Consider the following 25,779-nt stretch of genomic DNA (forward strand, 5'->3'; position numbering starts at 1 on the left):
ATTTGTTTGAGTTTCCTTTGCCGACTGGCCTCGACAAAACACGGCGTTCCTGATTGGTTGGTGACTCCACTTCAGTGACGTCCTTGGGATTCACTCGCTTGTGAGTGGAAGTTGTCCTAGGATACCGGGGTGACAGACTCTGCTGAAAGTTGGTTTGTAGAAGTTTTTTGCAGTTTCGGCGGTTCCTAAGTTTAAGTGGTTGCATGGAAAGTTCTTTGCGGCCCGATTGCATGGTGGTGCAGTGTCCAAGAGCAAGGTGAGAGAGGGCAGAGAGCAGCAGCGAGCTAATGCAAAAAGTTTTTTACTGTTGCAGTAGGTTTTTAAATGATCTGATTTGGTCCATCTCTACGGCTCCATCTCTGTCTTCCAATGAGCAGTTGCCATGGATGGCAGGCCCACACCCTGTACCATTATGCTCAGGGTAAGTCATTAACAGACTGCTTGGTAATTTTATGTGTATTAAAATATATTGTAAGTTCGTTACTATCTTACATCAAATGTTACAAGACAAATACTGTTTCTGATACTAGTTTTTCATTTACACCAGTGTATTGCAAATATCACTAGCTTTTGTTTAGCACTAGACATACTTTTCAGACACATAGAGAAGGATTCATCTGCTATAAGGGTTAAAAACCATTGATTAACTTCGTTGCAATAAACACATGTAGTATTCAAAGAAAGCCACTGCCCCAGAGGGACAAATTTAGGGTTCTCCTTAGGTCTCTGGAATTTTTTTGAAGTAGCACCCAACTCTTAAATTCACAAATCCAATTTTTGTTAATTCACAAATTGTTTTTTGAATTTATGAGTTGTATTTTGTAAATTAATTGTGCTGTGCATGGATTAATGTTATTTATCTATTTTTTAATTTTTTTATTTGTTTTGTGACTGAGAATCTTACGTTTACATTTAGTTGGGAATGGAAAGACATTCCTCCAGCATGGAACAGTCAACGAAAAGGTTTTGGAAAGTGATTTATAGCCTGCGCTTACTCCCAGACTGGAGGCTCCTGCAGGGGATGTAGACCTTCAGCAGTAGGTGGAGGTACGGGGGTGCAGTGCCAGTGATTTGAACTTGATACGAGTGTCGAGCGGCAACCAATGCAGAGAGATAAAGAGAGGAGTTATATGAAACTCCTTGAAGACCAGATGAGCTGCAGCGTTCTGGAGCATCTGTAGAGGATTAGGGGTGCAGGATGGGAATCCAGCTAGAAGAGCACTGTCGGGGTCCAGCCTTGAAATTACAAGAGTTTGCACTAAAAGTTGTGCAGCCTGATCTGTTAAGAAGAGTCAGATTTTTCTGATGTTGAAAAGTGCAGATCTGCACAATGGAGCTGTATTAGCAATGTCCTCTTTGAAGGACAACTGATCATCCAGAATCAGATTTCAAGATTTCTTACCAAACTACATGGGGTAGTGGTGGATGATCCCAGCTGGATTGAGAAATTGTGTTGAATGTGTGGAGTTGCAGGGAAGGTGATGTAAGCAGATGAATAAGCAGTTGGTGATGTTTTTTCCAAGCCGATATCCTTTAGGCCAGTGTTTCCCAACCCTGATCCTGGAGGCACACCAACAGTACATATTTTGGATGTCTCCCTTTTCTGACCCATTAACTTCAGGTGTTGGAGTCTCTTCTGATGTTATGATAAGTTGATTCAGGTGTGTTTGATTAGGGAGAGGTTGAAAATGTGTACTGTTGGGGTGCCTTCAGGAACAGGGTTGGGAAACACTGCTTTAGGCAGTTTGATGTGAGCTAAACATTTGGAAATTTTGTTGAAAATAGCCCTTTGTAGTGTTTTGGCAATAATCAGGTGAGAGACTGGTTTGTATTTTTCATCCAATGAGGTGTTGAGTGATGTTTTTTTTTTTTTTACAGTGAGGTTAACCAGGCCTGTGTAATCCCGCTGGCACTATACCACCCAACCCGCTCCGAGCTGGGATTGAACCGGCTACCTTTCGCATGGCAGTAACTCTAACAAAGAGGCTAAAGACTATGGCCCCTAGCATCTGACACCAGAGCACCTTTAGGAGGTCAGAGAAGTGAGGTTTACCTGCACAGCACTTCACTAGCTGGCTTCTATTACACCTGCTTAAAAGTGTTTGGGAATGTGCCAGTGTGGAGTGAAGGGAGAGAGTGAATTTTTCTTCAGAGGGTGTTGTTTAATGGAGATTTAGGTTGGATTTGGTGGGAAGTAGACTGCTAATTTGAGTGTTTTTTGTGTAAAGAAAGAGGCCAGCTGATAAGGAGTTGGTGGAGGAGGACAGAGCAGAGTATAAAATGAAATGTCCTAAATAGTTTGCGGATGTCTGAAGTGCTGGTAATTTTGTTATAGTAGTATGGGGTTTTGGTCGAATGGAGTCGGGTGGCTAATGATACCAGCTAGGTTTGGTACCTGCTGAGGTCAGTGGAGGCTTTTGATTTGTACCATGCTCTCTCTGTTGCCCTGGGTGCTGTTCTAGGTTATCTCAGAACATGCCCTAACACTAACCATTCTCAGACCATCTGACAGCCAGGGAGTAGGGTGTATTGGTCTGGTGGAGACAGGACTGATCTCACCTAGGCAGGATGTTAAAGTGGAGCAGAGTGTTTCTGCTGCACTATTTACATCAAGAAGTGAGAACCGTGTATGTTTGAGGGAAGAGAGGATGTAACAGTGGAGGAGAAGTGTGTGGAGGACAAACTAATGTTTACTAGTAGCAATTTAGTTGATGAAATTAACAATTGAATTCTTGAAATCAACAATTAAGTCTGAATGGCAGTCTACATTTAGTTAAGTTTCACAAACTAATTTCGAGAGGAGAACGTGATATGATTGACCGCAGCTGGTCTTTTCCGAAGAAAGCTCTTGACAGGACTGCTCCAGCTCCTTCACAAGCTTCTAAAATTCAACATATCTCTACAACCTATCAACAATTCTACTACCATCATCAGACTACAACAAATCAACAACAACAACAACAACAACAACAACAGTGGATATGACAAAACAGCGGCATCAAATCTACTCACACCAACAAAAAGCAACATGGACAGGAAGAAAATCTCCACTCTCCTAGAAACACCAGCTCCGGTTCAACAACACCATGCCCAGCCTAGAAGCCGACTCGATACAGAGGCTCCAAAAAAAGGCCGAAGGCCTATCCTCTCTTCTTCAGCAAGGACTCAATGCTGCATACAATCCCCATCCCCCGTCACTCAAAATCGACACCCACCTTTTCTAGTTTCTTCATACGCCTCTGCAAGATCATCATCCCTCAATTTCAACAAGATGACAGTGAACGAACTCCGCCAGATGCTCATAAACGCCGGAATCTCCATCCCCAGCAGCTGCAATAAAATTAAACTACTAAAACTCTATGAATCCATCCACCCCCTATCCTCAACCCACCACAGCCCCGCATGCACGGAATCTCTCCGGAGCATTAAAGAAAGCAACCAAGAAAAGCAATCCCATGGAACTGGACAAACTGCACCTACCATAACATTCTAAAATAAGGACAATCCACCGGATTATGACATTTACATTTACATTTACATTTAGTCATTTAGCAGACGCTTTTATCCAAAGCGACTTACAAATGAGGACAAGGAAGCAATTTACACAACTATAAGAGCAGCAGTGAACAAGCGCTATAGACAAGTTTCAGGCGTGCAAAAGTCTAAGAAGCAAAACATTAGTAGAATTTTTTTTTTTTTTTTTTTTTTTTTTGAGAGAGAGAGAGAGAGAGAGAGAAAGAGGGCACAGTTAGTGGTATAGCCAGAGAGGCAATTGCAGATTAGGAGGAAAAGTGGAGACTAAACAGTTGCATTTTTAGTCGTTTCTTGAAGACAGCAAGTGACTCGGCTGTTCTGATGTAGTTAGGGAGTTCATTCCACCAACTGGGCAGATTGAATGTGAGAGTTCGGGAAAGTGATTTCTTCCCTCTTTGGGATGGAACAACGAGGCGACGTTCATTCACAGAACGCAAGTTTCTGGAGGGCACATATATCTGCAGAAGTGAGAGCAGATACGAAGGAGCACAGCTAGAGGTCACTTTGTAAGCAAACATCAGAGCTTTGAATTTGATGCGGGCAGCAACTGGAAGCCAGTGCAAACGGGTGAGTAGCGGAGTGACATGTGCTCTTTTGGGTTCATCAAAGACCACTCGTGCTGCTGCGTTCTGAAGCAGCTGAAGAGGTTTGATAGAACTAGCTGGTAGCCCGGCTAGCAGAGAGTTGCAATAGTCCAGTTTGGAGAGGACAAGAGCTTGAACAATGAGTTGAGCTGTATGTTCAGATAGGAAGGGTCGGACCTTTCTGATGTTGTAGAGTGCGAATCTGCAAGATCGGGCAGTTCTAGAAATGTGGTCAGAGAAGTTCAGTTGGTCATCAATCGTAACTCCAAGGCTTTTTACCATTTTGGATGCAGTGATGGTTGCTCCATCCATCTGGATTGAAAGGTTATGGTGAAGAGTCGGGTTGGCAGAAACTTCAAGCATTTCCGTTTTCATGAGGTTAAGCTGGAGATGATGATCTTTCACCCAGAGTGAAATGTCTGACAGGCAGGCTGAAATGCGAGCTGGAACCGAGGGATCATCAGGGTGGAAAGAGAGGTATAGCTGGGTGTCATCAGCATAGCAGTGGTAGGAAAAACCATGTTTCTGGATGACTGTTCCTAAAGATGCCGTGTAGATAGAGAAGAGAAGTGGCCCAAGCACAGAGCCCTGAGGAACCCCAGTGTATAGATGCTGTAGGTTGGACACCTCTCCCCTCCACGACACCCTGAATGACCTGTCCGAGAGGTAGGAACTGAACCATTGAATAACAGTGCCTGTGACGCCCAGTGACTCAAGCGTAGATAGCAGGATCTGGTGGTTTACAGTGTCAAAAGCAGCTGATAGATCCAGCAAGATGAGGACAGATGATTTAGAGTCTGCTTTAGCCAGTCTGAGGTCCTCCACGACTGAGAGCAGGGCAGTCTCAGTTGAGTGGCCTTTCTTAAAGCCAGATTGCTTGTTGTCCATGAGGTTGTTTTGAGTAAGAAAGTCTAGGACTTGATTGAACACTACTTTCTCCAAAATCTTGGCCATGAATGGAAGCAGGGATACCGGTCGGTAGTTTTCAAGTAGCGTTTGATCCAGGTTGGGTTTCTTTAGCAGAGGGGTTACCCTAGCCTGCTTAAATGAAGTAGGGAATAGACCAGAGTCAAGAGATGTGTTAATTATGTGAGTCAGTGTTGGTATGACTGCAGGAGAAATGGCTTGCAGGAGATGAGAGGGAATGGGATCTAGCGGACAGGTGGTTGCATGGCTTGATAGCATGAGATTGGACACCTCAGACTCAGAGAGCTGGGAGAAAGAGGTGAGTGTGTGTGGTGTTGGTGGTGTATCTTGCGTGTTTGTTGTAGGTGCAGCAAATTGAGCACTGATTTTTGCAGTTTTGGTGCAAAAGAATGTAGCAAAGTCATCAGTAGTGAGTGTGGAGGATGCGGGTGGAGGAGGAGGGTGAAGGAGGGAGGAAAATGTTTTAAAAAGCAAGCGAGGATTGGTGGCACTGTTGACTTTCTGACGGAAGTATGTCTGCTTTGCAGAAGTAACCTCAGTCGAGAAAGAAGACAGAAGAGTTTGGCATGTTATGAGCTGTTCAGGATTTTTAGTTTTTCGCCAGCTTCTCTCAGCAGCCCGAAGTTTTGAGCGATGCTCACGGAGAACATCAGAGAGCCAGGGTGCAGGAGGACTGGCTCGGGTTGGTCTGGATGTCAGAGGGCATAGTCTGTCTAGACATGATGTTAGCGTGGAGCAGAGTGTATCAGTGGCACTGTTCGTATCAAGTGCAGAGAGTTTGCAAGATGGAGGAAGAGAGTTCGAAACAACGGTGGATAGTCTGTTGGGTGAGAGAGAGCGTAGGTTTCTGCGAAAGGCAACTAGAGTAGGAGTGTGTGGCGGCTCAGGAGTAATGTGGATGTTGAGAGAGAGAAGGAAATGATCCGATGTTTGTAGTGGAGTTACTAGTGTTTGGTCAGCGAGGCAATGTCGAGTGTAAATAAGGTCTAGTTGATTACCTGATTTGTGAGTAGCAGAAGTACAGATGTTACTACTTCAATGTGTTCCTTATGGCGCCATTCATACCGCGGCGACAGCGGTACTTGGTGCGCCAGCAGCTTTTGACCGCTGGGTGGCAGTTTAACCACAGATATTCAGCTTTGCCTTTCCACAACACTAAACAGACTTTTCTGTGCGTACCTTATGTGATCAGATGTGTTCAATTAAAATATAATTTTGATTTAGTTTTCTTAATAATAAACATGATCTTACCAGGGCTTAAAGTATTCCGGCACCATGCCGGATCTCCGGCGTGCGGCCGTGAGAGAAAAAAAAAATAGAGCTTGCACATGCGGTTTAGTTGGGGATGCTCAAAATAACCGATTAAGCAATAACCGAAAGGGCACGTTTGTAACCGATGAATGGTATCAGTTAAACGATTAAAATATGCTTTATACATTTTTAAAGTTTGGCTGCAGACGGGGCATCTGTTAAATTGTTTACTGACTGCAGCCAGTGTTTTACGCTCTGCTTATGCTCGCTCAGCGCCAATCTGGAAACATTTTGGATTCGTGGCGAACGAGAAAGGCGAATCAATAATTAGGATGAAGCTATTTGTTGGGCTTGTTTAGAAAAATAAGTGTTAAATGGACAAACACGTCGAACCTCCAGAGCTGCGGTCATGTCACCCAGCCCATGGAATGCGGAGCCAGCTCCGGTGTCATCTACTGAACGCAAATGCCCAGCTAGTCCAGCCAGGTATGGCAGAGAGGCCTTTTTAAAAATGGCCAAATACAAAAGAGAAACTGATAAATAGTAGACGTTGATGAGAAATGGAGCAGCATATTTGGTAGTTGAGAACGCGCCGCTCCGCGATGTAGAGCTGGTTTCCGAGAAATGCAGGCGGCGGAGCAAGATACCCTCTTTGCCACAGTATCTGCATGCGCTACAGGCACACGTCTCAGTGCTGCTGGAAACATTGTAATCTCAAATAAGTCTCCGCTTAAACCGAACAAAGTCAACATGTTAGTTTTTCTGGCAAAGAATTTAAAATATGAATAGAAAACAAAAGGCGGAGAGACGCAGTTTTTTTTTCAACATCTGACTTATGTTGTTACAAGCCTAGGCTAATATTTTTGTTCTTCGTTACTATTTATATTATTATTGATTAGTATTTGTGAAGTTTCTAAAATGTAACGTTTACTGTTTCAAGCAGTTAAAGTTATTTCTATTTAACTAGCCTTCATTATTATAGGCTGTATTGTGTTGTTTTATCAACGAAAGTTAAACAACAAACATGTTCGTTTGTACGGATTTTTAGCATAATACTTTGGTCTTTTTTGATTTCTTATTTTTTACATGAAATGTAAATTAACTTAGGTAGGCTACTTGGGTACAGGGGCGTAATTTGTTGGTAGTATACCGAGGAATGCTTAGACAGTGAATATTGTCATCATTATTTAAAAAATTATAAATAAATAAATAAATAAATAAATAAATAAATAAATAAAACACCTTACGGAAAGGATGAAATAAAGGAAAAGCATGCTCTTAATCATTCTTCATAATCTGATTCGTAGCTATACATGCAATAAACTTATATTGCGCCGACAAGAACAAGCTCTAAAAGGTAAAGTCTAAAGCCAGAGGACTTATTGATATTAATGTTAGTTGTTAATATGATCGTAAACACTGCGTTGTATAATTAACGCCGTCATTGTGTCGTGTCTGCGATTTTTTTTTCTCGTTGAAGAACAGAAAATTCATGTTATCGCCGTCTTCCCAGCCAGGTTTTTCAACATCTGACTTATGTTGTTACAAGCCTAGGCTAATATTTTTGTTCTACGTTACTATTTATATTATTATTGATTAGTATTTGTGAAGTTTCTAAAATGTAACGTTTACTGTTTCAAGCAGTTAAAGTTATTTCTATTTAACTAGCCTACATTATTATAGGCTGTATTGTGTTGTTTTATCAACGAAAGTTAAACAACAAACATGTTCGTTTGTACGGATATTTAGCATAATACTTTGGTCTTTTTTGATTTCTTATTTTTTACATGAAATGTAAATTAACTTAGGTAGGCTACTTGGGTACAGGGGCGTAATTTGTTGGTAGTATACCGAGGAATGCTTAGACAGTGAATATTGTCATCATTATTTAAAAAATTATAAATAAATAAATAAATAAATAAAACACCTTACGGAAAGGATGAAATAAAGGAAAAGCATGCTCTTAATCATTCTTCATAATCTGATTCGTAGCTATACATGCAATAAACTTATATTGCGCCGACAAGAACAAGCTCTAAAAGGTAAAGTCTAAAGCCAGAGGAGTTATTGATATTAATGTTAGTTGTTAATATGATCGTAAACACTGCGTTGTATAATTAACGCCGTCATTGTGTCGTTTCTGCGATTTTTTTTTCTCGTTGAAGAACAGAAAATTCATGTTATCGCCGTCTTCCCAGCCAGGTTTTTCAACATCTGACTTATGTTGTTACAAGCCTAGGCTAATATTTTTGTTCTTCGTTACTATTTATATTATTATTGATTAGTATTTGTGAAGTTTCTAAAATGCAACGTTTACTGTTTCAAACAGTTAAAGTTATTTCTATTTAACTAGCCTACATTATTATAGGCTGTATTGTGTTGTTTTATCAACGAAAGTTAAACAACAAACATGTTCGTTTGTACGGATATTTAGCATAAATGGGCTATAAGCTATATTTGCTCTTATGTGCTGAAATACTTAACACTTTCCTTAAGACCACAGAATAATTTGCAACATCTAAATGTCATATAGCCAATAAGGAAAAATTAACATGTTTCAGGTCTCTCCAGTGCATTTGGACTGAATATTTGACTGTGTCTTACTGGATGTCTCCAGTAACTCTATAAACATAGAGGCACAAGCAGACTGTAGGATTCATTCATTAATTCTTTCTTTTATTTATTTATTGTCAACCAAATATATATATAAATAATATGTGTGTGTGTGTGTGTGTGTGTGTGTGTGTGTGTGTGTGTGTGTGTGTGTGTGTGTGTGTGTGTGTGTGTGATGGCAGCAGACTGAAGAAGTTGTGCATTGGGTGGGTGGCATCTGCTGTTATGCAGAGGGCTTTACGGGTAAGACGTGTGCTGTAAATGTCCTGAAGGGAGGGGAGAGAGACACCAATGATCTTCTCAGCTGTTCTCACTATGCGTTGAAGTGTTTTCCTGCAGGATGCATTGCAGGTTCCAAACCACACAGTAATGCAGCTGGTCAGGATGCTCTCAATAGTGCCTCTGTAGAAGGTGTACATGATTGGGGCTGGTGCTCTTGCTCTTTTGAGTGGCAGCCTGTTTGAACATATCCTAGTCTGTGGTATTGAAGCAGTCTTGTAAAGACTTCTGGCCACACTTGTATCTCCTTGCAAACCGGTTTGGTGACTTTAACGATCGGTCTGTAAGCAGGCATTAGCATGACAGTTAAGTGGTCCACCAAGGTGGGGGAGGGGGAAGGCTTTGTAAGCCCCTCTCTGTGTGATGTAAACAAAGTCCATTGTGTTATTGCCCCGTGTTGGAAAGTCTATGTGTTGTTGTATTTTTGGAAACACACTCTTTAGGTCTGCATGGTTAAAGTCCCCTGCCAGGATGAAAAAAGCATCGGGGTGGGCTGTCTGCTGCTCACTAATGTGCAGTTTCCGTAAACACAAAAGCACAACAGTCCTTTACAGTCCTATGTGATGAACGAAGTAGACGGATGTAGTCCAGTTTGTTGTCTAGCGAGCGTACGTTCGCTAGAATGATGAAGGGGATAGCGGGTTTGTGGGGGTTAGCCGCTAGCCTTGTTCGGATACCCCCGCGCTTACCCCTCTTCTGCTTCCTCTCGCGCCGCTTGAAGCGCCTCCATTGTGGGCGAGGTGGTGAGGTGGGGGTCGGAGGATGGGTAGGCATCCGGAGCAAGCCGAGATCTTGCAGCTCATCAGTGTCCGCGGAGTTTAACTTGTGAAGTTTGTTTCTACCGATGTCGAGCAGAAATGTTCGACTATATGCATGCTTAAGGACAGATAAACGTGACGTTGACACACAATAACACGGCGACATACAAGACGAAGAACACGAAAACACCCCCACTAAAACCACAATAAAAAAAAACACATACACAAAAATATGCATTGAAACATGTATTTATTTATGTGTATTATATATATATATATATATATATATATATATATATATATATATATATATATATATATATATATGATAAAATGTTTGGAAGGGAGTTTTCCTTATTTTCAACTATTTACAAAAGGTCATCAATAAAACAAAAATTATACTTAAACATTAAATAAAATCTTTACATTATAAGATAATGTTTAACATAAATAAACAGACATGTCTTCTGAAACTAAGCTGTAGGTTGTGTGATTCCTTCAAAAGGCTAAAATTAATTCTATATTATTTATCCATTATTCATTCATTCTTTTTCTTTTCAGTTTAGTCCCTTTATTAATCTGGTGTCAAACCAACACTGGAAAATATTTATCCATTATGTGTAACAATATGATATACATTTTGTTGATGTGAATTTTCCTGAATTCAGCAGCTATAATCATTTCATGTTGTAAGGGTGCCCTCATGGGGTGTACAAGGGAACTGCAGACATATGTACTGTACATAGAAATATGTCTATGGTATCATAGATGACGCAACACAGTGGTTGCTATGATACATGATGCACACTGTGGATTCTTAACAGGAAAAAACTCTCAGAATTCTGACTTTTTATATTAAACAATTGCAACATTAAATATCAGAATTGCATGACAGAATCTAAATTCTGACTTTATGACTCGGAATTGTGAATTTATATCTCAGAATTTGAGTTTTAGAACTCGGAATTATTAGTTTTTCTCACGCAATTCAATGAAAAAAGGTTGTAATGAATGAATGAATAATGGATAAATAATATAGAATTAATTTTATCCTTTTGAAGGAATCAAACAACCTACAGCTTAGTTTCAGATGGTCTGTTTAGTGCTTTATAATTCCCAATGCCTTAGTTAAAAAGAATTATAGTCTCCATAACCCACTCAAACATCTTTTTTTCTCTTTTTTATTCAAAGTTGGGAACTGGCTTCTATAGAAAACGGCTTGGTTTATTGTGGAAAAAAAGTATTTTAACAAAAAAAAAAAAATTTATGTCTTACCATAGCTCAAAAACAATGAATGGCAGCAAAGCATGAAATTAATTCACATAAATTGAGTTTACACTGCAAATCAGGCAGATTGGTTGGAGTTGTGGCGATGTTTAGGGTTAATTAATTCGCCTCGCTAATGTAATGTTACTTCAAATAAAATATGATTTTAAGATTCACAGACAAATGAACATACCTGAAAGGGATGCACGGGATTCATCTTGTGCTTTTTTCTTTTTCTCTTCTCAGCCCCAGACTGTTGTTGTCTTTTCCCGAGCATTGTATTGCATTAATCTATCTGCTAGCAGCCGCAAAGGCGCGAACACAGGTGGACCGGGCCGCGTGAATGCGCATACGCGCGCGTGAACGCAAAAAATGTCTTGACACGTGTCACGTTTTTTTTGCGTTCATCATAAAATGCATTTAAAAACATATATTTATTATTTTTTATGTATATTAATTCTTTTGTTAATATTAATATACAAGGAAGAGATTTTTTTTTTTGAGCACCGGAGATGGTGCCCCCCTTCGGAGGTGAGGCCCTACGCAGCCTGCGTACTCTGCGTATAGGGAGCGGCGGTACTGGGCAAAATGGCCCAGTGGCCTAATGGATAAGGCATCAACCTCCGGGGCTTGGGATTGTTGGTTCAAGTCCCATCTGGGTTGTCTTTGAAGGTCTCACTTCAATTTGGGAGCAATGTTTGGTGGATGAAACACAGTAGCTGTGAAAACCTTCTTGAGATGATCCTAAAAGGTTCCGCTAAGCTATGGCAAGGGGCTTTCAGAGGTCAACAGGTGCTTCCGCAGACAGGTGCCTGGATAGCTCAGTCGGTAGAGCAACTTTTAATCTATGATGGACTAGATGGACTAGAAATCCATTGGGGTTTCCCCGCGCAGGTTTGAATCCTGCCGACTATGTTGTTTTGCACTTCCACATATGTTGTTGTTCTCTTTTCTTTCAAGCCTCCTATACGTAATTGCAATCCTCCTCTGCATCTCACAAACAAGCCCCTGTCACTTAGTGACCAGGCAGCTGTGGGTGAGCGACAGGGGTTTGCCGCGACCGTACAGTGATCCGTACTCTGTGTTGTGGCAAAAGAAATCCCAGTTTGAATCCCAGTCACAGCAGCGCGTACCTGTTAACGGAAAGCCATGCTGGGCTGAGTTTTCGTCACCTCAGGCCACGGCTGGATTTCTCACCCCAACCTCTGCTGTATCTAGTGTTGCCCACATCCGGCCAACAGAGCAAATGAGTCAAGGCCAGGTGTAGTCATGGCTGAGAGGTTAAGGCGATGGACTCGCCTTAAATCCATTGGGGTCTCCCTGCGCAGGTTCGAACCCTGCTGACTACGTCGGTTGGTATTTCCACAAAGTCCACTTGCTGTTTTTGCTCATTGCCCCCTAACGGAAAAGCCGTCCTCCTCTGAAGCTCGCAAACAAACCAGTGTCCCTTAGTGTCCAGGCAGCTGCAAAGTTTATCGGTGAGCGAGTGGTGTGCCATGATCGTATAGTGGTCAGTACTCTGCGTTGTGGCCGCAGCAACCCCGGTTCGAATCCAGGTCACGGCAGCGTGTTCCTGTTAACTGCGAGCAATGCTTGTGCCGCTTTTTACAACCTCAGGCCATTTATGCCCCAACTGTGCTGCGTTCAATTTTGCCCACATTCAGCAGAAAAAGTCAACGAGCTGCCATCATGCGTAGTCGTGGCCGAGAGGTTAAGGCGATGGAATTGAAATCCATTGGGGTCTCCCCGAGCAGGTTCGAACCCTGCCGACTCAGGAACAGGCAGCTGTTTTTGCTTTTTCTTTCTGTGAGAGGAACTGTGGCTTTTGCGACGTTTGGTTGCGGGCCTGCGTGTTTAATCCCATATTGAATAATTCAAGTCCAGCGACTAGTCGCAATTTAGCTTTTTTGTAGTCCCTACACTCTGATTTTGCCTAGAGAAACGTTCAATAAATCGACAGCAACATCTTGTACGGCTCATCAAGATTGGGATTTGATAGTTTTTTTTCCAAGTCGCCCAGTCCTTTTTGGCTGTCCCATTGTGGCACATTTTCCCCACTCCATCTGCTTCTGGAGAGTTGCTTTATGCACAGCTCTTTTCAAGACTGATGCTAGCACAGTTCCAAAAGGCCCAGGCGAAATGTGCTTTTGGCCATGGTTTTGGACCATGGCTTTGGTAACACCTAATGACTTCAAGGTCTTTCATGGTGCAGCTCAGCAGTGGCATGGCACAGCTCTGAAACGCCGTTTCCTGGAGGACGACTGCATCTGTTTTTTTTAAGAGGACGCAGGTCTGTGCTGTGATGAGAAAGTGTTGTCAGCCGGCAAGGGGCTTGCAGAGGGCCAACTCCGCAAACAGGTGCTTCCGCAGACAGGAGCCTGGATAGCTCAGTCGGTAGAGCATCAGACTTTTAATCTGAGGGTCCAGGGCTCAAGTCCCTGTTCGGTCGAAGGCCTGTCTCTTTGTCAGAGACCTCGTTGTTCTTTTCATATCACTTGGTGGCTGTCCATTGTTGTGTGACCTGCGAGAGCACGTTGCTCTGAATTCAGATCATCAGCTTGTGTGGAAAGAGTGCCCATGAAGTTAGCTGAGTGTGTTAGATTAGAGAGCTATGCTGTCCCTGCTTCCCAGAGATTGTACGGAAAAGTTGTACAAGAGCTAGTGCACCTTCCTCTACCCCTGTTGACCCTGTGCTTGGTTGCCACCTCAGTAGGAGAGAGAAAGCAGACGTCTGTAGTCGTGGCCGAGTGGTTAAGGCGATGGATTAGAAATCCATTGGGGTTTCCCTGCGCAGGTTCGAATCCTGCTGACTACGTTGTATTGCACGTCCACTTATGTTGTTGTTCTCTTTTCTTTCAAGCCTCCTATACGTAATTGCAATCCTCCTCTGCAACTCACAAACAAGCCCCTGTCACTTAGAGACGAGGCAGCAGTGGGTGAGCGACAGTGGTTTGCCGCGACTGTACAGTGATCCGTACTCTGTGTTGTGGCCAGAGAAATCCCAGTTTGAATCCCGGTCACAGCAGCGCTTACCTGTTAACGGAAAGCCATGCTGGGCTGAGTTTTCGTCACCTCAGGCCATGGCTGGATTTCTCACCCCAATCTCTGCTGTATCTAGTGTTGCCCACATCCGGCCAACAGAGCAGACGAGTCAAGGCCAGGTGTAGTCGTGGCCGAGAGGTTAAGGCGATGGACTCGAAATCCATTGGGGTCTCCCCGCGCAGGTTCGAACCCTGCCGACTATGTCGGTTGGTATTTCCACAAAGTCCACTTGCTTATTTTGCTCATTGCCCCCTAACGGAAATGCCGTCCTCCTCTGAATCTTGCAAACAAACCAGTGTCCCTTAGTGTCCAGGTAGCTGCAGAGCTTATCGGTGAGCGAGCGGTGTGCCGTGATCGTATAGTGGTCAGTACTCTGCGTTGTGGCCGCAGCAACCCCGGTTCGAATCTGGGTCACGGCAGCGTGTTCCTGTTAACTGCAAGCAATGCTTGTGCCGCTTTTTACAACCTCAGGCCATTTATGCCCCAACTGTGCTGCGTTCAATGTTGCCATAATTCAGCAGAAAAAGTCAACAAGCTGCCACCATGCGTAGTCGTGGCCGGGGGGTTAAGGCGATGGACTTGAAATCCATTGGGGTCTCCCCGCGCAGGTTCGAACCCTGCCGACTACGGAATAGCCAGCTGCTTTTGCTTTTTCTCTCTGTGAGAGGAACTGTGGCTTTTGCTCTGAATTCAGATCATCAGCTTGTGTGGAAAGAGTGCCCATGAAGTTAGCTGAGTGTGTTAGATTAGAGAGCTATGCTGTCCCTGCTTCCCTGAGATTGTACGGAAAAGTTGTACAAGAGCTAGTGCACCTTCCTCTACCCCTGTTGACCCTGTGCTTGGTTGCCACATGAGTAGGAGAGAGAAAGCAGACGTCTGTAGTCGTGGCCGAGTGGTTAAGGCGATGGACTAGAAATCCATTGGGGTTTCCCCGTGCAGGTTCGAATCCTGCCGACTACGTTGTTTTGCACGTCCACTTGTGTTGTTGTTCTCTTTTCTTTCAAGCCTCCTATATGTAATTGCAATCCTCCTCTGCATCTCACAAACAAGCCCCTGTCACTTAGAGACCAAGCAGCTGTGGGTAATGGAGATCTTGACTTCAAGTACCCCGTGGCTTTCAACTAATGGTCTCTTGTTAGGTGGATGATGATGAAATGCAAACAAGAAAATAGCTGCAGAAAGGTTGTGATTTCAAGTTAATGAGAGTGGCCTTGTCTGGAATTTGAAACTCAAGACCAGTCACACCATACGCGAGAACCACACCCCAGGACCAATGAGACACGAATGTGGATGATTGCACAAAGAAAATGTTTGACCATTAGTTGCACACATCTTACTTGACGGAATGCAAACTGGCATCGAGATCCTAAAGTGCAGTTTTCCATGCGTTGGCATCTTGTTAAAGGCATACAAAAAATCCATGACAAATGACTGGCGAAATGGCCCAGTGGCCTAAGGGATAAGGCATCAGCCTCCGGGGCTTGGGGTTGTTGGTTAAAGTCCCATCTGGGCTGTCTTTGAAGGTCTCACTTCAATTTGGGAGCAATGTTTGGTGGATGAAACACGTTAGCTGTGAAAACCTTCTTGAGATGTGTTTGCATGTCATTAACTTCCTGCATTGCCTTGCATATTATCTATTATGACTACAAGGGTAACGAGATACCTAACGCAAAAGGCCATTTTGAATCCTGCATGGTGCCTAAAGAGAAGAGACTGTGTACAAAGACAAAAATGGTGCTTACATATAAAGCTGGTGGGTTGTTCAAGATCCATAAACAAATCTAACAACCGAATCATTGCCGCTCCTTTTTTCGTCTGTATAATTGTACATGTTAGACTGATTTAGATCAGAAGTCCACTAAATGTTCATTAACTAAAGTCACAGCAAAAGCTGCTACAATTAACATAGAAACACCTTGGATAGCACAGCACCGCTGCTTTTTCTATGACTGTCGTAGGGCTCGTCCGGGATTTGAACCCGGGACCTCTCGCACCCAAAGCGAGAATCATACCCCTAGACCAACGAGCCCTGTAGAAGCATTCTGCCGTGCCACAAAAAATTCTGTGAGACCGATCCACTCTACTCTTTGTTCATGTTGTTTTTGTTACGTGTGTCAGCAACTCCCTGGAGGCATATTACAATTCACAGTAAGTATAAAACAGTCCAGTGGCCTAATGGATAAGGCACCAGCCTTCAAAGCTGGGGATTGTGGGTTTAAAGTACCAACCGGGTTGTCTTTGATGCAGTTCCTTTTAAGTTGACTGTGCAAGACAATCCGATGTTACCTTTAAAAAGCTAGGTTCATACCCTTAGGTCAAAAAGACATGACAATGGAAAACTCCTCAGAGAAGCTGTTTTGTCATAAGGTGTACACATCAGATTGTCTGAATGCAATATGGCATAGGGATCCTAAAGTACTGTTTTCTGAGTAACAAGAACTTCCTGAGCCATACATCAGATATGACAAAGGCTAGTGTTGACCCAGTGGCCTACTGGATAAGGCATCAGCCTTCGAAGCTGGGGATTGTGGATTCAAGTCCCATCTGGGTTGTCTTTGTTGGGTTACATTTAAGTTGCGTGAAACAATTCCGACTGGTCTTCTCAAAACTTAGGCATGATGATCTGAGGACAATAGTTAGCTTCGAATTCTCAGACTTGCTGCACACTTCAAATAAGATTCATCCAATCTTGCTTGAATCTCACTGTCACGTTACAAACCTAAATGGTTCCGCTAAGCTTTGGTAATGGAGATCTTGACTTCAAGTACCCCGTGGCTTTCAACTAATGGTCTCTTGTTAGGTGGATGATGATGAAATGCAAACAAGAAAATAGCTGCAGAAAGGTTGTGATTTCAAGTTAATGAGAGTGGCCTTGTCTGGAATTTGAAACTCAAGACCAGTTACACCATACGCGAGAACCACACCCCAGGACCAATGAGAAACGAATGTGGATGATTGCACAAAGAAAATGTTTGACCATTAGTTGCACACATCTTACTTGACGGAATGCAAACTGGCATCGAGATCCTAAAGTGCAGTTTTCCATGCGTTGGCATCTTGTTAAAGGCATACAAAAAATCCATGACAAATGACTGGCGAAATGGCCCAGTGGCCTAAGGGATAAGGCATCAGCCTCCGGGGCTTGGGATTGTTGGTTAAAGTCCCATCTGGGCTGTCTTTGAAGGTCTCACTTCAATTTGGGAGCAATGTTTGGTGGATGAAACACGTTAGCTGTGAAAACCTTCTTGAGATGTGTTTGCATGTCATTAACTTCCTGCATTGCCATGCATATTATCTATTATGACTAAAAGGGTAACGAGATACCTAACGCGAAAGGCCATTTTGAATCCTGCATGGTGCCTAAAGAGAAGAGATTGTGTACAAAGACAAAAATGGTGCTTACATATAAAGCTGGTGGGTTGTTCAAGATCCATAAACAAATCTAACAACCGAATCATTGCCGCTCCTTTTCTTGTCTGTATAATTGTACATGTTAGACTGATTTAGATCAGAAGTCCACTAAATGTTCATTAACTAAAGTCACAGCAAAAGCTGCTACAATTAACATAGAAACACCTTGGATAGCACAGCACCTCTGCTTTTTCCATGACTGTCGTAGGGCTCGTCCGGGATTTGAACCCAGGACTTCTCGCACCCAAAGCGAGAATCATCCCCCTAGACCAACAAGCCCTGTAGAAGCAGTCTGCACTGCCACAAAAAATTCTGTGAGACCGATCCACTCTACTCTTTGTTCATGTTGTTTTGTTACGTGTGTCAGCAACTCCCTGGAGGCATATTACAGTTCACAGTAAGTATAAAACAGTCCAGTGGCCTAATGGATAAGGCACCAGCCTTCAAAGCTGGGGATTGTGGGTTTAAAGTACCAACCGGGTTGTCTTTGATGCAGTTCCTTTTAAGTTGACTGTGCAAGACAATCCGATGTTACCTTTAAAAAGCTAGGTTCATACCCTTAGGTCAAAAAGACATGACAATGGAAAACTCCTCAGAGAAGCTGTTTTGTCATTAGGTGTACACATCAGATTGTCTGAATGCAATATGGCATAGGGATCCTAAAGTACTGTTTTCTGAGTAACAAGAACTTCCTGAGCCATACATCAGATATGACAAAGGCTAGTGTTGACCCAGTGGCCTACTGGATAAGGCATCAGCCTTCGAAGCTGGGGATTGTGGATTCAAGTCCCATCTGGGTTGTCTTTGTTGGGTTACATTTAAGTTGCGTGAAACAATTCCGACTGGTCTTCTCAAAACTTAGGCATGATGATCTGAGGACAATAGTTAGCTTCGAATTCTCAGACTTGCTGCACACTTCAAATAAGATTCATCCAATCTTGCTTGAATCTCACTGTCACGTTACAAACCTAAATGGTTCCGCTAAGCTTTGGTAATGGAGATCTTGACTTCAAGTACCCCGTGGCTTTCAACTAATGGTCTCTTGTTAGGTGGATGATGATGAAATGCAAACAAGAAAATAGCTGCAGAAAGGTTGTGATTTCAAGTTAATGAGAGTGGCCTTGTCTGGAATTTGAAACTCAAGACCAGTTACACCATACGCGAGAACCACACCCCAGGACCAATGAGAAACGAATGTGGATGATTGCACAAAGAAAATGTTTGACCATTAGTTGCACACATCTTACTTGACGGAATGCAAACTGGCATCGAGATCCTAAAGTGCAGTTTTCCATGCGTTGGCATCTTGTTAAAGGCATACAAAAAATCCATGACAAATGACTGGCGAAATGGCCCAGTGGCCTAAGGGATAAGGCATCAGCCTCCGGGGCTTGGGATTGTTGGTTAAAGTCCCATCTGGGCTGTCTTTGAAGGTCTCACTTCAATTTGGGAGCAATGTTTGGTGGATGAAACACGTTAGCTGTGAAAACCTTCTTGAGATGTGTTTGCATGTCATTAACTTCCTGCATTGCCATGCATATTATCTATTATGACTAAAAGGGTAACGAGATACCTAACGCGAAAGGCCATTTTGAATCCTGCATGGTGCCTAAAGAGAAGAGATTGTGTACAAAGACAAAAATGGTGCTTACATATAAAGCTGGTGGGTTGTTCAAGATCCATAAACAAATCTAACAACCGAATCATTGCCGCTCCTTTTCTTGTCTGTATAATTGTACATGTCAGACTGATTTAGATCAGAAGTCCACTAAATGTTCATTAACTAAAGTCACAGCAAAAGCTGCTACAATTAACATAGAAACACCTTGGATAGCACAGCACCTCTGCTTTTTCCATGACTGTCGTAGGGCTCGTCCGGGATTTGAACCCAGGACTTCTCGCACCCAAAGCGAGAATCATCCCCCTAGACCAACAAGCCCTGTAGAAGCAGTCTGCACTGCCACAAAAAATTCTGTGAGACCGATCCACTCTACTCTTTGTTCATGTTGTTTTTGTTACGTGTGTCAGCAACTCCCTGGAGGCATATTACAGTTCACAGTAAGTATAAAACAGTCCAGTGGCCTAATGGATAAGGCACCAGCCTTCAAAGCTGGGGATTGTGGGTTTAAAGTACCAACCGGGTTGTCTTTGATGCAGTTCCTTTTAAGTTGACTGTGCAAGACAATCCGATGTTACCTTTAAAAAGCTAGGTTCATACCCTTAGGTCAAAAAGACATGACAATGGAAAACTCCTCAGAGAAGCTGTTTTGTCATTAGGTGTACACATCAGATTGTCTGAATGCAATATGGCATAGGGATCCTAAAGTACTGTTTTCTGAGTAACAAGAACTTCCTGAGCCATACATCAGATATGACAAAGGCTAGTGTTGACCCAGTGGCCTAATGGATAAGGCATCAGCCTTCGAAGCTGGGGATTGTGGATTCAAGTCCCATCTGGGTTGTATTTGTTGGGTTACATTTAAGTTGCGTGAAACAATTCCGACTGGTCTTCTCAAAACTTAGGCGTGATGATCTGAGGACATTTGTTAGCTTCGAATTCTCAGACTTGCTGCACACTTCAAATAAGATTCATCCAATCTTGCTTGAATCTCACTGTCACGTTACAAACCTAAATGGTTCCGCTAAGCTTTGGTAATGGAGATCTTGACTTCAAGTACCCCGTGGCTTTCAACTAATGGTCTCTTGTTAGGTGGATGATGATGAAATGCAAACAAGAAAATAGCTGCAGAAAGGTTGTGATTTCAAGTTAATGAGAGTGGCCTTGTCTGGAATTTCAAACTCAAGACCAGTCACACCATACGCGAGAACCACACCCCAGGACCAATGAGACACGAATGTGGATGATTGCACAAAGAAAATGTTTGACCATTAGTTGCACACATCTTACTTGACGGAATGCAAACTGGCATCGAGATCCTAAAGTGCAGTTTTCCATGCGTTGGCATCTTGTTAAAGGCATACAAAAAATCCATGACAAATGACTGGCGAAAGGGCCCAGTGGCCTAAGGGATAAGGCATCAGCCTCCGGGGCTTGGGGTTGTTGGTTAAAGTCCCATCTGGGCTGTCTTTGAAGGTCTCACTTCAATTTGGGAGCAATGTTTGGTGGATGAAACACGTTAGCTGTGAAAACCTTCTTGAGATGTGTTTGCATGTCATTAACTTCCTGCATTGCCTTGCATATTATCTATTATGACTACAAGGGTAACGAGATACCTAACGCAAAAGGCCATTTTGAATCCTGCATGGTGCCTAAAGAGAAGAGACTGTGTACAAAGACAAAAATGGTGCTTACATATAAAGCTGGTGGGTTGTTCAAGATCCATAAACAAATCTAACAACCGAATCATTGCCGCTCCTTTTCTCGTCTGTATAATTGTACATGTTAGACTGATTTAGATCAGAAGTCCACTAAATGTTCATTAACTAAAGTCACAGCAAAAGCTGCTACAATTAACATAGAAACACCTTGGATAGCACAGCACCGCTGCTTTTTCTATGACTGTCGTAGGGCTCGTCCGGGATTTGAACCCGGGACCTCTCGCACCCAAAGCGAGAATCATACCCCTAGACCAACGAGCCCTGTAGAAGCATTCTGCCGTGCCACAAAAAATTCTGTGAGACCGATCCACTTTACTCTTTGTTCATGTTGTTTTTGTTACGTGTGTCAGCAACTCCCTGGAGGCATATTACAATTCACAGTAAGTATAAAACAGTCCAGTGGCCTAATGGATAAGGCACCAGCCTTCAAAGCTGGGGATTGTGGGTTTAAAGTACCAACCGGGTTGTCTTTGATGCAGTTCCTTTTAAGTTGACTGTGCAAGACAATCCAATGTTACCTTTAAAAAGCTAGGTTCATACCCTTAGGTCAAAAAGACATGACAATGGAAAACTCCTCAGAGAAGCTGTTTTGTCATAAGGTGTACACATCAGATTGTCTGAATGCAATATGGCATAGGGATCCTAAAGTACTGTTTTCTGAGTAACAAGAACTTCCTGAGCCATACATCAGATATGACAAAGGCTAGTGTTGACCCAGTGGCCTACTGGATAAGGCATCAGCCTTCGAAGCTGGGGATTGTGGATTCAAGTCCCATCTGGGTTGTCTTTGTTGGGTTACATTTAAGTTGCGTGAAACAATTCCGACTGGTCTTCTCAAAACTTAGGCATGATGATCTGAGGACAATAGTTAGCTTCGAATTCTCAGACTTGCTGCACACTTCAAATAAGATTCATCCAATCTTGCTTGAATCTCACTGTCACGTTACAAACCTAAATGGTTCCGCTAAGCTTTGGTAATGGAGATCTTGACTTCAAGTACCCCGTGGCTTTCAACTAATGGTCTCTTGTTAGGTGGATGATGATGAAATGCAAACAAGAAAATAGCTGCAGAAAGGTTGTGATTTCAAGTTAATGAGAGTGGCCTTGTCTGGAATTTGAAACTCAAGACCAGTTACACCATACGCGAGAACCACACCCCAGGACCAATGAGAAACGAATGTGGATGATTGCACAAAGAAAATGTTTGACCATTAGTTGCACACATCTTACTTGACGGAATGCAAACTGGCATCGAGATCCTAAAGTGCAGTTTTCCATGCGTTGGCATCTTGTTAAAGGCATACAAAAAATCCATGACAAATGACTGGCGAAATGGCCCAGTGGCCTAAGGGATAAGGCATCAGCCTCCGGGGCTTGGGATTGTTGGTTAAAGTCCCATCTGGGCTGTCTTTGAAGGTCTCACTTCAATTTGGGAGCAATGTTTGGTGGATGAAACACGTTAGCTGTGAAAACCTTCTTGAGATGTGTTTGCATGTCATTAACTTCCTGCATTGCCATGCATATTATCTATTATGACTAAAAGGGTAACGAGATACCTAACGCGAAAGGCCATTTTGAATCCTGCATGGTGCCTAAAGAGAAGAGATTGTGTACAAAGACAAAAATGGTGCTTACATATAAAGCTGGTGGGTTGTTCAAGATCCATAAACAAATCTAACAACCGAATCATTGCCGCTCCTTTTCTTGTCTGTATAATTGTACATGTCAGACTGATTTAGATCAGAAGTCCACTAAATGTTCATTAACTAAAGTCACAGCAAAAGCTGCTACAATTAACATAGAAACACCTTGGATAGCACAGCACCTCTGCTTTTTCCATGACTGTCGTAGGGCTCGTCCGGGATTTGAACCCAGGACTTCTCGCACCCAAAGCGAGAATCATCCTCCTAGACCAACAAGCCCTGTAGAAGCAGTCTGCACTGCCACAAAAAATTCTGTGAGACCGATCCACTCTACTCTTTGTTCAAGTTGTTTTTGTTACGTGTGTCAGCAACTCCCTGGAGGCATATTACAGTTCACAGTAAGTATAAACAGTCCAGTGGCCTAATGGATAAGGCACCAGCCTTCAAAGCTGGGGATTGTGGGTTTAAAGTACCAACCGGGTTGTCTTTGATGCAGTTCCTTTTAAGTTGACTGTGCAAGACAATCCGATGTTACCTTTAAAAAGCTAGGTTCATACCCTTAGGTCAAAAAGACATGACAATGGAAAACTCCTCAGAGAAGCTGTTTTGTCATTAGGTGTACACATCAGATTGTCTGAATGCAATATGGCATAGGGATCCTAAAGTACTGTTTTCTGAGTAACAAGAACTTCCTGAGCCATACATCAGATATGACAAAGGCTAGTGTTGACCCAGTGGCCTAATGGATAAGGCATCAGCCTTCGAAGCTGGGGATTGTGGATTCAAGTCCCATCTGGGTTGTATTTGTTGGGTTACATTTAAGTTGCGTGAAACAATTCCGACTGGTCTTCTCAAAACTTAGGCGTGATGATCTGAGGACATTTGTTAGCTTCGAATTCTCAGACTTGCTGCACACTTCAAATAAGATTCATCCAATCTTGCTTGAATCTCACTGTCACGTTACAAACCTAAATGGTTCCGCTAAGCTTTGGTAATGGAGATCTTGACTTCAAGTACCCCGTGGCTTTCAACTAATGGTCTCTTGTTAGGTGGATGATGATGAAATGCAAACAAGAAAATAGCTGCAGAAAGGTTGTGATTTCAAGTTAATGAGAGTGGCCTTGTCTGGAATTTGAAACTCAAGACCAGTCACACCATACGCGAGAACCACACCCCAGGACCAATGAGACACGAATGTGGATGATTGCACAAAGAAAATGTTTGACCATTAGTTGCACACATCTTACTTGACGGAATGCAAACTGGCATCGAGATCCTAAAGTGCAGTTTTCCATGCGTTGGCATCTTGTTAAAGGCATACAAAAAATCCATGACAAATGACTGGCGAAAGGGCCCAGTGGCCTAAGGGATAAGGCATCAGCCTCCGGGGCTTGGGGTTGTTGGTTAAAGTCCCATCTGGGCTGTCTTTGAAGGTCTCACTTCAATTTGGGAGCAATGTTTGGTGGATGAAACACGTTAGCTGTGAAAACCTTCTTGAGATGTGTTTGCATGTCATTAACTTCCTGCATTGCCTTGCATATTATCTATTATGACTACAAGGGTAACGAGATACCTAACGCAAAAGGCCATTTTGAATCCTGCATGGTGCCTAAAGAGAAGAGACTGTGTACAAAGACAAAAATGGTGCTTACATATAAAGCTGGTGGGTTGTTCAAGATCCATAAACAAATCTAACAACCGAATCATTGCCGCTCCTTTTCTCGTCTGTATAATTGTACATGTTAGACTGATTTAGATCAGAAGTCCACTAAATGTTCATTAACTAAAGTCACAGCAAAAGCTGCTACAATTAACATAGAAACACCTTGGATAGCACAGCACCGCTGCTTTTTCTATGACTGTCGTAGGGCTCGTCCGGGATTTGAACCCGGGACCTCTCGCACCCAAAGCGAGAATCATACCCCTAGACCAACGAGCCCTGTAGAAGCATTCTGCCGTGCCACAAAAAATTCTGTGAGACCGATCCACTTTACTCTTTGTTCATGTTGTTTTTGTTACGTGTGTCAGCAACTCCCTGGAGGCATATTACAATTCACAGTAAGTATAAAACAGTCCAGTGGCCTAATGGATAAGGCACCAGCCTTCAAAGCTGGGGATTGTGGGTTTAAAGTACCAACCGGGTTGTCTTTGATGCAGTTCCTTTTAAGTTGACTGTGCAAGACAATCCAATGTTACCTTTAAAAAGCTAGGTTCATACCCTTAGGTCAAAAAGACATGACAATGGAAAACTCCTCAGAGAAGCTGTTTTGTCATAAGGTGTACACATTAGATTGTCTGAATGCAATATGGCATAGGGATCCTAAAGTACTGTTTTCTGAGTAACAAGAACTTCCTGAGCCATACATCAGATATGACAAAGGCTAGTGTTGACCCAGTGGCCTACTGGATAAGGCATCAGCCTTCGAAGCTGGGGATTGTGGATTCAAGTCCCATCTGGGTTGTCTTTGTTGGGTTACATTTAAGTTGCGTGAAACAATTCCGACTGGTCTTCTCAAAACTTAGGCATGATGATCTGAGGACAATAGTTAGCTTCGAATTCTCAGACTTGCTGCACACTTCAAATAAGATTCATCCAATCTTGCTTGAATCTCACTGTCACGTTACAAACCTAAATGGTTCCGCTAAGCTTTGGTAATGGAGATCTTGACTTCAAGTACCCCGTGGCTTTCAACTAATGGTCTCTTGTTAGGTGGATGATGATGAAATGCAAACAAGAAAATAGCTGCAGAAAGGTTGTGATTTCAAGTTAATGAGAGTGGCCTTGTCTGGAATTTGAAACTCAAGACCAGTTACACCATACGCGAGAACCACACCCCAGGACCAATGAGAAACGAATGTGGATGATTGCACAAAGAAAATGTTTGACCATTAGTTGCACACATCTTACTTGACGGAATGCAAACTGGCATCGAGATCCTAAAGTGCAGTTTTCCATGCGTTGGCATCTTGTTAAAGGCATACAAAAAATCCATGACAAATGACTGGCGAAATGGCCCAGTGGCCTAAGGGATAAGGCATCAGCCTCCGGGGCTTGGGATTGTTGGTTAAAGTCCCATCTGGGCTGTCTTTGAAGGTCTCACTTCAATTTGGGAGCAATGTTTGGTGGATGAA

General features: G+C 42.9%; 8 non-coding genes and 1 pseudogene across 8 annotated transcripts; 6 read left to right on the forward strand and 3 right to left on the reverse strand.

Moving 5' to 3' along the window:
- Positions 1 to 25,779, forward strand: part of LOC130222044 (zinc finger protein 721-like) — a 495,527-nt pseudogene that overhangs the window by 12,048 nt on the left and 457,700 nt on the right.
- trnaa-cgc (transfer RNA alanine (anticodon CGC)) lies at positions 12,476 to 12,561 on the forward strand. Its single transcript is given in 2 exon segments — positions 12,476 to 12,512; positions 12,517 to 12,561. It is a non-coding gene; the product is annotated as a tRNA-Ala (tRNA).
- trnas-aga (transfer RNA serine (anticodon AGA)) lies at positions 13,946 to 14,027 on the forward strand. The gene has a single exon. It is a non-coding gene; the product is annotated as a tRNA-Ser (tRNA).
- On the forward strand, positions 14,376 to 14,457 carry trnas-cga (transfer RNA serine (anticodon CGA)). The gene has a single exon. It is a non-coding gene; the product is annotated as a tRNA-Ser (tRNA).
- On the forward strand, positions 14,802 to 14,883 carry trnas-uga (transfer RNA serine (anticodon UGA)). The gene has a single exon. It is a non-coding gene; the product is annotated as a tRNA-Ser (tRNA).
- On the forward strand, positions 15,133 to 15,214 carry trnas-aga (transfer RNA serine (anticodon AGA)). The gene has a single exon. It is a non-coding gene; the product is annotated as a tRNA-Ser (tRNA).
- trnap-ugg (transfer RNA proline (anticodon UGG)) lies at positions 16,212 to 16,283 on the reverse strand. Its single transcript has one exon. It is a non-coding gene; the product is annotated as a tRNA-Pro (tRNA).
- On the reverse strand, positions 21,194 to 21,265 carry trnap-ugg (transfer RNA proline (anticodon UGG)). Its single transcript has one exon. It is a non-coding gene; the product is annotated as a tRNA-Pro (tRNA).
- trnap-ugg (transfer RNA proline (anticodon UGG)) lies at positions 24,515 to 24,586 on the reverse strand. Its single transcript has one exon. It is a non-coding gene; the product is annotated as a tRNA-Pro (tRNA).

This window comes from Danio aesculapii, chromosome 4 (genome assembly GCF_903798145.1).
Source record: "Danio aesculapii chromosome 4, fDanAes4.1, whole genome shotgun sequence".
In the NCBI taxonomy this organism is placed as follows: Eukaryota; Metazoa; Chordata; class Actinopteri; order Cypriniformes; family Danionidae; genus Danio; species Danio aesculapii.